General features: G+C 43.3%; 1 long non-coding RNA gene across 39 annotated transcripts in view; it reads right to left on the bottom strand.

Moving 5' to 3' along the window:
* The window catches only part of LOC143845043 (uncharacterized), a 622217-nt gene that overhangs the window by 441926 nt on the left and 166268 nt on the right, over nt 1-14023 (bottom strand). The gene's annotated exons all lie outside the window — the stretch shown is intronic.

Consider the following 14023-nt stretch of genomic DNA (forward strand, 5'->3'; position numbering starts at 1 on the left):
CATAAGCTTTCATGTGCATGCACACTTCCTCAGATATCATATTGCATCTGAGGAAGTGTACGTGCACACGAAAGCTCATACCTTGAATAAAACTTTGTTAGTCTTAAAGGTGCCACTGAACTCTAAAGATTTAGTATGACTTTAAAATTTTTTTCCATAGCCTTGAAATACATGCCAACATTTGCTGATGTGCTGGACCTCGCAAGCTTGGTCCCAATCCAGCATGTGCGGCTCCACCCCTTACTGATGGCTGGCAAGTTCCCTGCCTGCACCTTTAAGGCCTGAGAATGGGGGGGGGGGAGAGGGAGTTTCAATCTCTTGGTCCCCACCTCCCTCAGGAGGGCTGGCTGGTTGTTTCCCCTCTCCTTGGGAACACTCCACAGCAGAGCCTCTCTCAGCACTTCCTCCTCAGCTAGTAGCTGCCAAGATCCAGCCAGTAGTGGTGATGGGCAGATGGGAAGCACAGGGCATCTCAGCAGCCTCTAGATCAGGGATTCCCAACCAGGTTTTGGGGAACCCAAGGGTTATGAAATAGCTCCCCAGGGGATACACAGCCATTCCCAGAGGTTTGGATGGCTGCTGACATCACTAGTTATAACTGGAGCCCACTTCCCCTGATGCTCTAGAGTAGTGATCCCCAACCTGTGGGCCGTGGACCACATGTGGTCCGTCCACTAACTGGAAGTGGGCCCTGAAGGACGCCTTCCCCCCCCCCCGACCCTTCATCCACGATCCGGCAGGCGCACATGGGACCATCTCGTTGCAGAGAAACAAGCTCAGAGTTCCCATTGATTTGTCATTGTCATGAGTTAAAATTTCCATGAAAATAAAATGTTCCTTATGTTCATTGTTGTGGCGTGTCTGTATCTTATTTTGAAGGGATGTTTAAACATTACCATAGCGACCAGAGTCAGAGAGCGTTAGGGCAGTGGGCCTCAGTAAAATTGTCAAGCATTGAGTGGTCCCCGGTGATAAAAAGGTTGTGGACCACTGCTCTAGAGGCCTAGTCTCTTTCTTCCCAATGGAAACAGTAAATGATCAGTCCATTGATTGGCTGGCTCCCACATCTTACTTCTATGCCCATTTCTCTGAAGGGGCGTGTCATCGCTTCTGGGGTTCCTCGAAGCCTGAAAAATATTTCAGCAGTTCCTCCATGGCCAAAAGGTTGGTCAAAAGACATTAACTCCATCTTTAAGGACATCATTCATTTAGATTTATATCTGGTTGGTATGATAGAAAACAACCATAAAAGGAGCCTTGTGGCACATTAGAGAGTAACAGATTTGTTGTCTCACAGCTTTCATGCACTGGTGTTCTACGAAGAGTACAACAATGGACAAGCATTGTGAAATATTGATTAACAAGCTAAACTTTGAATATGTAAAGACTAACAAACGTTTGTCTATATCAAGCTTGGGGGCTAGTAGACGATTCTGAGTGCTACAGAATATTGTAGTAAGCAGCCTGGAACCAAAAGCATCCATCTCTACTGACTCACAATCAACTGCAAAATATATTGCAAGATACATCATCATGGGCCAATGTGAAAGCCTGCTCTAGGAACAGCAGAGAATGTCCCGCAGCTCTTCCTCCTCGGCCTGGAGCTGCCAAGGCTGGCAATCTTCAAGCAGCGGTTGGAAGAACCTTTGTCAGAGATGTTTTTGGTCAGGCTTTCTCAACCTAGGATTTTAAGTTAACACCTAGGATTTTAGGATGTTTTGCCACAGAGCTCATTGGACCCATTTATGACATGTCCTCAAACAGGAAATAATTACATTGGCATAAAGAAAACAACATGAAAACAATGGCATAAGACAACATAAGACAAAAGCAACAAATGTCAAGAGGTACAAGGTGTAATAATACTATGCAAAGGCTGAATGCATACAAGATACTCATACAGGCTACACAGCAGGAGTAACAGACAACGTTCAGAAACCAGTGGAATATTTCAGTCTATCAGAATACTCCCAGGGAAACACACAATTGTGTTAAATTATCTCTTCTCACTGATGCTATGAATAGCCACTGTACTTGTCTTACATTTGGCCTTCACACAGAGATGTCACACTTCATACATTCCTTAATCCTCATGTTAACATTTCTTTCTCCCCCACTCCAACAAAGCATACTGTTTTTTCAATCTGATGAAGTAGGAACTAATCCAAGGGTCCCCAACATAGTTCCCACTGACACTATCCCTGACACCCACCAAGTACTTTTACAGTGTGGGTGGGGCCAAATGTGGCTCTTGCCCAGTGGGACTTCTGATCAGTCGTTGGAAATCTGATTGCTTATGCAAATTGAATACTATTGTTTCAGTGGCAGCTACCGCCACCGTATTGGTTTTATTCTCTTTTATTATTATTCCCCAATGTATTTTTAGATTTATCCCTCTTCCACCTGCACTTGAGCTTCCTTTGTGTGTGTGGGGGGGGGGGGTTCCGCCTCCTGTGGCAGCCATTTTATAGTTGTGTACATCACCTTGCGTCAGAACTGCAAAGTGCCAACAGGTTCAAAAAGTTTGGGTATCCCTGCTTTATTTTATAACAGTTTATGCCACAGTTAATCTGTTAAATCTTTCACATGCCGTGACTTTTCTATTTTTGTTGCAATTGACCGATACAGCCTCATCTCTGAAATGAAGTTGATAACATTAGGAAATTCTGCCAAATACCTACACAGAAACATACACATGCTTCAAATGGCATCTTGCAGTATCTGTGTTCCTTTAAGGACACGGCTTTTAAAAGGGGGCATAAGAAGAAAAAATAATAATTTGTGGGGTCACAAAGACAACAACAGCAAGTGGGACAACAGACAAGGTCAGTGATTCAACAGCTTATTCATAAATATCACATGCTAGAGAGGAGGAAGATCTCCAAACAGCAAGGTGAAATTTATTAAAATCTTAATCTTGAAGTGCTGCTACAGCATTTCCCAGCTCCCAGTCTTAATACTCCCCCCCCCCCCCCCACGTTGCCAGCAAAACCTGAACTCAGCAGAGTGACGGTGGATAAATACCACTCAAGGGCAAAGAACAGGGAATAGATGCATGAAGAGGAAGTGTTAATACCAGAGTGACAGTGAAGGTGAAGAGAGAAAACCAGAATACACATCAGGATAGAAACGGGAATAGAGAGAGATCTGGGAAAATAATAAACCTGGGCCATTTGTTCAGGCACTAAAATGTCAGAGATGGTTTTTTAAAATATATATTTAAAACAAATTCTACTTCTCTTCGTTGTTGTTCAATTTTTTTAAAAAAATTCATTCAGTATCAGGGTAATTAATTATTGTGAAAACCTTGCAAGAGAAAGAAATGTCTCTGGATTCATTTAAATCTGATGCCTTTGCATTCTTTCTGAAAATGAATAAGCTAACTAGCTAAAGCCCTCACCCGCCCTGAAAATGTTTTCCATTATCTGAGTGGCTGTTTATGTTATTGTATCTCTGAAGAGCCATTTTTATATCCCGCTTTTCACTACCCAAAGGAGTTCCAAACACTTTTTCCTTCCTCTCCCCGTAACAGACACCCTGTAAGGTAGGTGAGGCTGAGAGAGCTCTAAGAAAACTGCTCTGTGAGAACAGCTCAAAGTGAATTGGGACTAGCCCAAAAGTGCATGTGCCTACACATGCATACAACTGCAACCTTTTCATTCCCCCCCCCCCCAAAAAAAAAGACTCACTAGCACTATATGAATATTACAGACTTTCTGGGGCACAAAGTAAATTCACAACTAGAGATGTCTGGAAAGTGTTCATCCTTTTGCTCTGCCTTCAGTTATTGATGTCTTCTAGATGAACACAATATATGTATTAAATTTCCTTTTTAGAAAATAATCATGTTCATAGCATAAACCAAACAATCTGAGAAATATAACCTTCCTCCAATAACTTCTCCATCAGTAATGAAAGCAAGAAATTGGTATTTGTTTAAAAGTCTTTTCGTCTCCCAAGTGCCAACTACGCATTTTCTGACAATCAAAAGCATTAAAGCTCTAGAGATGAGTGCTTCTACTTTCATTAGCTACAATCAACTGATGGCGAGTATTACACTAGTCTCTTGCCAAGCCTTGAAGATGTCACCCAGGCAAGTTCCTCATTAAAATCAAGGCTGGCATTTCTGTTGAGAAAGGAAATTGTGGGGGGGGGGGGAGGGAGCCCACAACCTGCTGAAGCTGAAAACTCACACCAAAAAACAAAAACAAAAAACATAACAAAAAACACCATTGGGGGTAAAAATGAAATGGTACACAAACTTTAATCAACTAACACGTTTCACACAGTCATTAATAAACTGATTTAAGAAGAGGGCCAAATACAGAGAAAGACTTTGAGAGGACTCTACAGTTCATTAAAGTTTGTGTTTCATTGCTTTTTAAGACTAGAAATACCCTGTTCCCCAAATCTTTTTTTACATTTCTTCAGTGCCAGAACCTACTGCCAAACTAAAAGCAACACAAATATTGCTCTGTTATGTTAGAATATGTTAGAATGCACTCCTTCCCGATGTATTAAAATATTAACGATCTACCAGCTCACATATTTAGACAGTCATGTGACAAAATAAGGTTTGATTACTGAACTTTTGATGCTGCAGATCAAATCAGCAAAACATGTAAATGAGATGCTAAAGTTCTGGTAAAATTGCAGGATGTGTCAATGAACTTAAAAGGAAGGTAACATTAGGGAAAATCAAAGTGTGGGCTTTTTTGCCAGAGATCCACCTTTCACTTGGGTGCTGAGAATTCTTCAAAGCAAAGTGAATTTCAAGCCTAATTAGTCAATGTGTCGCTATTTTCCTCCCAACGAGCCCACTAAAGTTAGCACAAATTTTGCTGCCACCAAAAGGCCTTAGAATTCTTAGTTGGACTTAAGAACAGGATGGCTTAGTCGTGTATGGTAGAGTGACAGAACAATCAGCATGTTGGTAAAAAGGAATCCTTTAAATCAGCCTTTTTCAACCTTTAGACCATGGAGGAATCCCTGAGATATTTTTTCAGCCTTTGAGGAACCTCAGACGTGCCTCCCTGCCACACCCCCTGGAAGTGATGTCACCCAGACACTCCCACTGGATGTGACCAGACTATGCCGGCAGCCATATTGCAGGAAGTGGAGTCACCAGATCTCCTCCTCTCCTCCTGCATCACCAGAATTAATGTGTCTAACCCAACCTTTCTCAACTTTTTTTGCCATTGAGAAACCCCTGAAACATTCTTCAGGCTTCAAGAAACACCAGAAGTGGCACAATCATGCAGAATATAGTATAGCTGTGGACATGCCAACCTTCGGCCCCTCCCCTTCCAACCCCCCTCAGGCCCATCATTGGCCATTTTGAGAGGGAGGGATTGATGTGGCCATATATGGTCATATCACCCAATAAATGTTTAACATTTTTTAAAAGTATAAACAATTAACTCCCACCCACTCAGAAAACCCTTCTAGGGCCATTAAGAAACCACAGGGTTTCACGAAACCCTGGTTGAGAAAGCATGGTCTAAAGCACTGTTCCCCAACCCCCAGGCTGCAGACTGGTACCGGGCCAGGAAGCCCTTGGTACCAGGCCATGGCAGGGGGAAGGAAGGTGCGAGCACCAGCATGCCAGTGGGCACACCTCCCTCTCCCCCGCAGTGAGCACCATGGTGCGGGGGGGAATCGCTGGCACAAGCTGGCTCAAAGCTGCCACGCCTGTGCGTTTGCACCCGCCGGCGTGCAGACGCCTGCGCCTCCCTCTTCCCCCCAGTCCCCAGCCTGAAAAAGGTTGGGGACCACTGGTCTGAAGCACCTGTGTCAGTCCCTTCAGGTACTTCACCAACTGTCTCTTCCTCTCCAGAGCCCAGTCATCTTCACCCTCTTGGGTACAGCTACCATCCAATCAGAACACACTTCAATCACCCATCCAGCCCCTCTCTTTCTAATTCACAGGACTCTGTTTTAATTCACAGCAATATATGTAAATCTCCACACTGAAATCTAGCAATAAAAGACACACAGCTTCCTTTACGCAACCTATGAAAAATGTGCCTCTAGTCTACACCTTTTCAGGCAGACCTATCGAACTGTTGCTCCTGCGACAAAAAATGTTCTCAGCTGAGTCAACAAGGAACAAAACAATTTCAGAAAAGATACAGCAAGGGAGCTCATTTGAGAAATCCAGTTGACAAACAGAAATGGACTAGGAGATGTGATACATTTTCAGGTTGTAAAGGACACCTTGTATTGGGCCAAGGTGAAGAAAACAGATAATGTGCAAAGAGGTGCAAGTTGAAAGCTGCTGCATTTTGTACCAATTGAAGAAGAGTCTGCAGAGTGTGGGGATATGTAATTTAGGGTAGTCCAAATGTTGTTTTAGGGTGCAGGGTGACCCAGTCTTTCCTGGGGGCACCTCACTGTGAAGCAGCTGGCACAAGAAGTAGGCCTTCTACCAGGAAACAGCATATCTTAAAGGGCACAGTCCCCTGAACATGGGGGTACATAATATACAGTGGTTCATCTTTCATTCTGAGGGTGCAGAAAGCATGAACTCATTACAATTCTCTATTCAAATCTTCTTTGCAATCAAGGCTCCGGGTGGCAAGCCAAATAGATGCTTGTGGTGCCAGAACCAGTGTTTGGACTGGGCACCACTCTGTCTTTTTGCAGAGGATAGTCTCCATAATGTGGGGATTTTTCATTTTGGGGTGCTGCTTAGCCCCAGTACCTACATGTCTATTTGTCTTCAGGGCAGCCCACTTCGAAGCAGCTGGCACAGGAAGGGGTCTTTGGAACAGGAAACAGCATATGTCCTCTCAAAGGTCAAACTCCCCTGATCATGCAGGTGTATAATTTATAGGGGTCCAAACCTTATTCTGGGATGCAGAGGGCATGCGGCTGTTCCAGTTCCTTATTCAGATCATCTTTGTAATAACAGAATCCCAGCTAGCAATCCAAATAGCAGCTTAAACCAGTAGAAACCAGATCCAATGTCTTCTTGCAGAGGACAGGTGCTGAGCTGTGGGGATACATGATTTAGGGTGGTCCAAATGTTGTTTTGGGGAACAGCCTGGCCCCAGTTTCTGCCTGTGGCTCTTCCCCACAGACATCTCACTTTGGATGGGGCTGCTGGCACAACAAGTGGGCTTTTGACAAGGAAACAGCATATGTCCTCTGGAAGGGCAAAGTTCCCTAAACATGGAGGTATATAATGTGTTGTGGACCAAATCTTATTGTGGGGTACAGAGGACACAAAGTTTTTCCAGAATCAGTTCATTGTTCAATTCCTCTTTGTAATTCAGATTTAAATACTTTTATTTAAGATGACCAGCCTGCTAAACAAAACACTTAGGTTATGCTTTCTCATCATTTTTACTGTTGAGAAACCCCTGAAATATTATTCAGGCTTTGAGAAACCCCAGAGGTGGTGCAATCATGCTGAATATGCTTGGGAAACATAGCTGCGTACATGCCCACCTGGGGCCCCTCCCCTTCCCACTGCCTCCAGGCCCATCATTGGCCAATTTGAAGGGGGGGGGGTTGATTGACATGACCTTATGTGTTCATAACCTGATAAACGTTTAGCAAATTTTAAAAATATATTAAGAATAATTAAGTCCCATCCAATCAAGAAACCTTTCCAGGGCTGTCAAGAAATCGCAGGGTTTCACAAAATCCTGGTTGAGAAAACCTGACTTAGGTAGTTATGTTTCATTTAAGCCACTATGCTCCCATTCACTGAATCCACCTTTCCTTGTATACTTTAGCTCTCCGATACAACAAATTTATGGATCAATAACAGGAAAAAATTATAAGGCTGAGTTAAGTAACAAGGAACAGCTGGGGAAAATACATGTTAGAACTGTCACTTTTGCAATGGTTTTGCATTTTGATCACAAAAATTCTTAGTTGATTTATTTTTTTTAAATGTTGACTAAGAGAAGATATCCCCAAATTATCTTGCATCAGGCTTGGTTTTAAAAGGTTAACACTTTAATAACAGGTTATAATTCTAATACTTATAGGCACCATCTTAGAAAAGCTATCTCCGCCTCAGTTTCATAATCAAAGGAACGCCTCAGAAGATTTGGGTTTTTGTTTTTACAGTAAGAGTTCAGCAGTGGAACTGGATGCCAAGGTAGATGGTGAACTGCCCCTCACAAACAGTCTTCAAGCAGCAACTGTATGGACACTCGTCAAGGATACTTTCAGCTGACCTTCACTGAGAAGGGGCTGGGCTAGATGGCCTATATGGCCCCTTCCAACTCTATGGCCTATATGGCCCCTTCCAACTCTATGGCCTATATGGCCCCTCCCAACTCTATCATGCCTTAGATCAGTGGTCCCCAACCCCCGGTCCGGGGACCGGTACTGGTCCGTAGATCAGTTGGTACCGGGCCGCGGTTCCTCCTCATCCTCCTCCCCGGCTGCTGCCTTGGGGGCTGCCCTGCCACTCTGCTGCCAGCTCACCTTTGGTGCTCTCCAGCAGTCGCCATGGCTGGGGCTCCCCCTTGGCATGGCATTGCGCAGCTGTTGCTGGCAGTGCCCCCCAGCGGGAAGTCAGGGGCACCGGCAGGAAAGCAAGTAAAGCAGGGGCTCAGGCGGTGGCAGCGAAGTCCCTTGGCAAAAGACTACCCCCGCGGGCCACAGTAAAATTGCCAAGCATTGACCGGTCCCCGGTGATAGAAAGGTTGGGGACCACTGCCTTAGATAATACCTACTGTGATATGTAATCATCAAAAAATTACATTAAAAGTACATATTTATTGACATGCAAAATTGCGCAGATATAATTTTTAAAAATCCTATGACGGTCCAACTAACATTCCTTTAATCAATGACATCATAATTTTGATCGATGAGTATTTTTTTAAAGTGGGGAATGCTCTTAAAGCCTTACTAGAGTTTCCTTTTAAATTAAGTGTGACAGCATTATGGCTTGAGCTCTGAGGCATTTAAACGGTGCAGTTTCCCATTTGGATAGTTATTAAATGCTGCTAGTCAGCAACTAGCTAAATCGTTTTTTAAAAAAATGAGAAAATGATACTGGCAGAAGATAAAAATCTAAGTCTCCCTTATAGATATTTAAAATGAGGTTGAAATTAATGCAGACTGGGCATGCACACAGCACCAAAATAATCCCTCTGTTCACTTCACTTACAGAATAGCTAGTATCAATTCCGTCAAACCCTCTCATACCCATGACATATTTTTCAAACCTTTGTGAAAACACTCTTAAACATAACTTTGTAGGAATTACCAACTACCTCAGAAATGGTGGTGCTGAAAGGACAAGGTGTAAAGGGTTGAAATGAATATGTATTTTTAAACCACAATGATTCCACCCAGAACTTGCTAATTATTCCCCTAGAAAATATGAAGTAGCAAACTATTTGTGTAGAACGATCCGCTACCATTGCCCTTGTGGTAACCCATGTTGTGAGGATCTGCCTGAAAAATAAACCACTCGCCTGAAGTAACAATAATTTCCAGGTGAGACAGACCTGTCATTCTCGGAGCAATGCATGCGGCTGCTTCTCTTCTTACTACTTCTAAATGGAAGAGACTAACCACTACGCACACTGCCTCCAGAACAAAGATCTTCATCTCAAACTACTGCACGCCTGACTGTTTGTCTCTTCCTTCCTGGAGTACATGCACAGGGGAGGAGGTTAGTTCAGTACTGCAGGTCATCTGAAAGGATGTACCTCAGCTGGCTAGACATCCTATCTGTCTCACCCTTCCTGCCAGAAGCTAACAGACAGTAAACAGCAGGCACTCCAGCACTGTTTTCTTCCAGCTGTGCAAACTAACCGGAGCTGGGCCCTGTTTTGATCAGATATCTTTTTATATTGTTCATACAAGGTATTCGACGTGTAGGGTGGTAACCAGCCAGCTCCCGTCTTCTTCCTGTCCACGAGTTTGGCCCAAAACTTGACTTGGTGCAGCTGTTCTGTGTTCAACAGAATCTGCCCACAGTTATCTGTGTTCTGATTTTATCTTGGGGATGCCTTCAAAGAAATTTGGGAATTGGTATGGGTGACAGTTCACATCAAGAATATATCCTGTAAGTCAGCGGCCCCCAACCTTTGTAAGGCTGGGGACCACCTGCGTGGGGGGAGACGGCGGCCCGGGTACAAACGCACTGAGGTTTATGTTGTAAATTGTATTCTGTTGAACTTTTTCAACACTTTAGGTGCCTGACAAGCAAAGGGTGAATATAATCTGCTAAACAAACAAATAAATATGCAACCTACATGGTGAAGAAAAACAGTGTATAGTTCCACAACCAATAGAGCAGAAACTAGAGAGAAACTATCTGGACATCACGGTTAAGAGTCTTCCAGAGCTTTAAAATTGGTATACAATTCTAATATTTAAAAGGGCTTAAACTATACAATTTGTTTCTCTCCTGTGTTTTATGTTGTACAAGGCATCAATTACATGAGGGATCCCGAGACATTTTTCTCTCATATGAAATACTCCCTAGATCATCCTTTTCATAGGAAACTTATTCAACATACTCATGTTCAGCATCTTGCCCAAAACATCCATCTGCTCAGAACATCAGTTAACCCATCAACCCTGTTACTACCCCTTTATGTTTATATCACTCATCTCAAGAGAAAGAATGTGTCTTTAGAAGGATCCATTTTAATCTAATCTGTGATCGATGATTTAAATGTTTATATTGAATTTTCATTATTTACCTGCCCTGAGCCTTTAGGGAAGGATGGGTTATAAATAAGATTAGTATCATCATCTGCATAGAATATAATCTTATTTATCCATAGAATAAGTGGATGTTAAAACATCTGCTCTTTAGATTCCTCTTTGAAAGCCATCAGTCATTTGTTACCCTTGGGAAATGGGTATGATGACATCCCACTCCCCTTCCTGGCATCTCCCTTCACCCAACATTTCTGGATGTGACATCCCCCTTTCCTTGATCCTATGATTCCTATTTGAAATCTTGACAGGACTTGCAACTGGGTCAACTGCCCAGTTAAGCAAATCTCACCCGGATGCTCAGCTCTTTCTTCCCTGATAGTTAACCAATTCTATATTTACTCCATACCAGGCTGTGACCTATGGGATTCTTTACCCCGTTGTTACTACTAGGCTCCCTTCTCTGTTGCCCGTCAACCCCATACAATTCTACAGTATTGAGTCTCCTCTCTTCTGTCTACTACAGCAGTTCTCAACGTTTTATTTGCTGCGACCCCAACTTCGGCAGCAGTGGCAGTGTGTGCACATGCGCACAACGACCGAAGCAGTGTGGAGGCAGCCATTGCCATGGCTCTGTCGCTTCCGCCCACCGCCGCTGCCTGCCACCACTACCACCCGCCTTCACAACTTCTGCCACCACCACGGGGTAGGGGCCAGGCGACCCCAAGGTTGAGAATCACTGATCTAATACCTTTCCTGTTGGTTGCCAAGCAGCAGTGCTAGACACTACTGCAGCACTATCAGAAAGGACAGATTTTTTTCCCATTCAAGTAATGCTGTAATTAGGCAACCAATCTGGCTTTTAATATTACCAAATAATTTCACAATATGAATTAACCTGTAATGGCTGCATGTGCCATTATGAAACTGATGTGTATTCCAAGTTCTCAGAGTATAGGCAGCTTCTATAATATGCATTGCAGTGCAAGTAGCCTGCTTTGCACATCAAAGAAAGTGAAATACTTTCTTTCTTGGCATCGTTTAATAATCCCCCTATTACATACCACGGCGACTCCTGAAGCTGGTAGTTTATTCCAGGGGGAAAAGAATTAATGTAACTGAAGCAAAGCTGTGAAATGCTCTTTTTCTTGGAGGGGGGAGGAGTTTCTACTTGTGCAAAGGAGGAGAAAAAAGATTTTACCAAACCATAGCCTTCAAAAACATCCTTGGGGGAGGAAAATGCTGTTTCACATCCTGATGCAATTGAGTCTTTCAAATATATACCGCATCCAAATAAGGACATTTGGCAAGGTGCCTACATGTTACCATGGAACTGCAGTTAACATTCCAGTCAAATAAAGCTCCAGTTCTCTGTTGACCTTGGATGACAGTTTTCCTTCCTGCGGACTTTCTCACCTGGACCTTATTCAACGTAATATTTTTCTGAAAATGCAGCTGCAACACTCAAGTATTAGATACATGTGCATGGCATACAAACACACACAGACACGGCTTCAGTCCTTAAGATTTCTTACAGTTTACAGAATGATAGAAAAAATACATGTAGAAAACATAGGAAGGGGAAGGGAAAACAAGCAGCAGTATGGAACACATGTCCTGTGATCAAGACAAGGTTACTAGATTTATTTTAAGCTATTCCATGTGCACACAGGAAGGAATGGCTCATGAGTGGCAAAAGGGAATATCATCCCCTTAAAGAACACCTGTGAAAAGGGAGGTGGGTTCAAACCCACCTCAACAACTGTGAGAGTAAACTCAAATGCAGCAGTTAATACCAAAACAGTAATTCAGAATTACAGATTATATCACATAGAACTAACAGGCCACCAAACAAATAAAGCTGGTTTAAAGAAGCATGTATACTGTAACACTTCACTCACCCAAAATTCATACATTCAAGGCCAAACAATATGTTACATGTGCCCCAAGAACTCAACCCCGACTTTCTCCTTTTCACAGACAGGCATACCACTGGGGAACCAATGTTCCCAAGCATGTAGTGCCCCCAAATTAGTTCTGGAACATGATTTAGAAGGAGGAGCAGACAATATTCCTGGACCACTTGGGAATGTTATTTCTCATATATGAAAAGGATAAAGTTGGGTTGGGGCAATTCCAACACACATCTAATGCAGCTTTCCGCAACCCTTTTATCATTGAGAAACCCCTGCAACTTTCTTCAAGTTTCGAGAATATGGCTGGGAAGCATAGCTGTGTACACAGCTGCCCGGGGACCTTCCCCCAGCCCATCATTGGTCATTTGGGGGGGAGGCTGGTTGACATGTCTATATATGATCATATCACCCAATAAACTCCAGGTTGAGAAAGCCTCATCTAGTGGCTAGGAATGATTTTGCTCATTTTCCCTACTTGCCCATGCTCCCACAAAACTTTGTTCATGAGGCTACAGCTCACCAGCTCCTGGAATCACCTTTTGGAAAGGTCATAAAGGGCTGCTTGGAGAAGGGAAAGTAGAAAACCAGGTTCTTCAAGATCAAAATTTTAATACAAATTGGAAAAATATAGTTGCACTTACCTTTAACTGACATTCATCAAGTGCTCTTCAATGAGGGGATTATGGAACCGCTGTGGAGATAACTCTACAAAGCTCTATAAAGTTCTAATCTGCATGATTGCCCCTGACCCTCACAGAGTCAGCTCTTGCCGCCCTAATCAGCCATGTGACTACAGAAAGGGAGTAATCTGACCTCAGTCTTTCTATGGCTGCCATAAGAACTGGCCCCACATTCAGAAAAGCCAATGGGAGGGAAGAATGGAGAGAAGACCACTCAACAAACATCAGTTGTGGGTGGGTGCAACTATGTTTTTGTCATTGTGGCTTCTGTGCAGTCCCACTTGAGAGAGTTGCAAGCTCACCCTGGAGGAGATCATAGGCTGGTCAGTGAAAGATTGATTTGGAGCACTGCTTTCCCTACAGTCACCTCCTGTCTGGAGTGTCGCACTAAAGTGGAGGGAGTTGACCAGACTGCCGCTCTGAAGATGTCAGTCAAGTCAATTCTCCTGATGAAAGTGGCCAAAAATGCCTGGACTCTGGTCAAGCATGCCTTCAGAGAAAGCAGGCAAGGAGTACCTATGGAGCTATAATTGATGAAACTACCCATCTGGACACCACTTAAGAGGAAGCCACTAAAACCCCCTTGTGCCCAGAAATGCTTATAAACAATGAGTTGGATCTGTAAAAATCCCTTGTAAAACAACAAAACCTCTTAATATCCAGCATGTGAAGAGACTATTCCACTAGAGAGGAAGGATTTGGAAAAAAAATAAACAAGTAGGATTATATCCTGTGACAGGTGGAATTTCAATACTTTCTTAAGGGGGAAGGCCATATTAGGTC

The sequence above is a fragment of the Paroedura picta genome, chromosome 9 (assembly GCF_049243985.1).
Source record: "Paroedura picta isolate Pp20150507F chromosome 9, Ppicta_v3.0, whole genome shotgun sequence".
NCBI classification, from domain to species: domain Eukaryota; kingdom Metazoa; phylum Chordata; class Lepidosauria; order Squamata; family Gekkonidae; genus Paroedura; species Paroedura picta.